We start from the raw sequence: 2,256 nt of genomic DNA, 5'->3' as shown, positions 1-2,256 counted from the left end.
TAGAAAGATTGGGCCACCAGAATCTACAGTCTAAGATTTTTCTAGCTGTTCTTTGAGGGCCAAAATGTCCACCACTCTCAGAGGAGTGGCAGGCCTCTAAAATTGGCTGGAATTCTGGTTGAGGCACACACCTTCTAATTATCTGGTCAGTACCATACCTCCATAAATATGGGTCATCCCATATATAATATTTGGACTCACTTTTCAGCTTGTCCCTCTGATGCTTAGTAAAATTAGGAGGGAATGTATGACTAACTAGATAATTAGCTATAGGTGCGTACCAAGGAACAACTTCAGATATTACGTGCAAGCTATCAAATGGAAAAGCATCATTGATAGGAGTGGAGTCATTCTTAATGTGCTCAAGGCGACTCAAGTGGTCCGCCACTAAATTCTAGAAACCACTCCTATCTTTAATTTCTAAATCCAATTCTTACAGCAACAATATCCAACGTATTAGCCTTGGCTTGGACTCTTTTTTAGCAAATAGATATTTTAGAGTTGCATGGTCTGAGTACACTACCACCTTAGTACCAAGTAATTAGGCTCGGAATTTATCCAGAGCAAAAACAATAGCCAGAAGCTCTTTTTCAGTGGTAGTGTAATTAGACTGAGCAGCGTCTAAGGTCTTAGAAGCATAAGCAATTACAAAAGGATCCTTACCTTCGTGCTGGGCCAGCGCTGCTCCTACTGTATGGTTGGAGGCATCATACACAATCTCAAAAGGCTGGCTCTATTCTGGTCCTCTCACAATCGGAGCTTGAGTTAAGGCGATCTTCAGCTTATCAAACGCTTCCAGACAGTCCTCACTCAGCTCAAACTCAACATCTTTCTGCAGCAGTCTGGATAAAGGCAATGCTACCTTACTGAAGTCCTTGATAAATCTCCGGTAGAAACCTGCATGGCCAAGGAACGAACGGACTTCCCTCACGGAGGAGGGGTAAGGTAAACTAGAAATGACATTTACCTTTGCTGGATCTACTGAAATACCAGTATTAGAAACAACATGTCCTAGAGCAATACCTTGTTTTACCATAAAATGACATTTTTCAAAATTTAATACAAGGTTTGAACTAACACACCTGTCTAATACTCTAGCTAAACTATCCAAGCAAAGGTTGAAAGAATCACCATACACACTAAAATCATCCATAAAAATTTCCATACAGTTCTCAAGAAAATCTGAGAAAATACTCATCATGCATCTTTGGAATGTAGCTGGTGCATTACATAAGCCAAAAGGCATCCTCTTGTATGCATACGTTCCAAAGGGACATGTAAAGGTAGTTTTCTCCTGATCTTCTGGAGCTATATGAATTTGAAAATACCCAGTGTAACCATCTAAGAAGCAGTAGTGTGATTTACCTGACAGGCGATCAAGCATCTGATCGATGAAAGGCAATAGATAGTGATCTTTGCGAGTAGCCTGGTTGAGGTGCCTGTAATCAATGCACACCCTCTAGGAATTCTGCACTCTGGTTACTCTAAGCTCTCCTTGCTCATTCTTCACTGTTGTGACTCCAAACTTCTTGGGCACCACTTGTACCGGACTGACCCATTCGCTATCTGAGATTGAGTAGATGATTTAGCTTCCAGTAGTCGAGTCACTTCCTTCTTGACAACTTCTAAGATGGTGGGGTTCAGTCGCCTTTGAGGTTGACGGACAGGCCTTGCTCCCTCTTCTAGAAATATCCGGTGCTCACAAACTTGAGGGTTGATGCCTACTATATCTGCCAAGCTCCACCCAATAGCCTTCTTGTGTCTTCTCAACACACTAAGCAACTGCTCCCCCTGTTGGATGTGAGTTCCCTTGCAATGATAATTGGGAGCTTCTGATTATCCTTAAGGTAAGCATACTTGAGGTGGGGTGGAAGGGGCTTTAACTCCAATTTTCGCTCATGTCTAGGCACTTGGTCTTCTGGAGCCATTGGTGGGGGCAAGTTATCTTCAGTAAGCTCAGAGGATTTTCCCACACTTGCATCTTGCTCCATGTGCATCTCTTCTACTTCCTCCTGGTGGACTTCTTCCACGGTCTCATCAATGATGTCGTACTGGAAGATGGAATGATCTTCCGGAGGGTGCTTCATAGCTTCATCCAGGTTGAAGCTCACTGCTAGGCCGTCTATCTCAAAAGAATACGTTTCTGAGAAGGCATCCAACTTGAACTTTGAAGTCTTTAGGAATGGCATTCCAAGTAGGATGGATTGCGGTCTTCCTGAGTCATTAGGGGGCATCTCCAAGATATAGAAGTCAATA

The sequence above is a fragment of the Arachis ipaensis genome, chromosome B08 (genome assembly GCF_000816755.2).
Source record: "Arachis ipaensis cultivar K30076 chromosome B08, Araip1.1, whole genome shotgun sequence".
NCBI classification, from domain to species: Eukaryota; Viridiplantae; Streptophyta; class Magnoliopsida; order Fabales; family Fabaceae; genus Arachis; species Arachis ipaensis.
Note: the sequence above shows the minus strand (reverse complement) of the source record.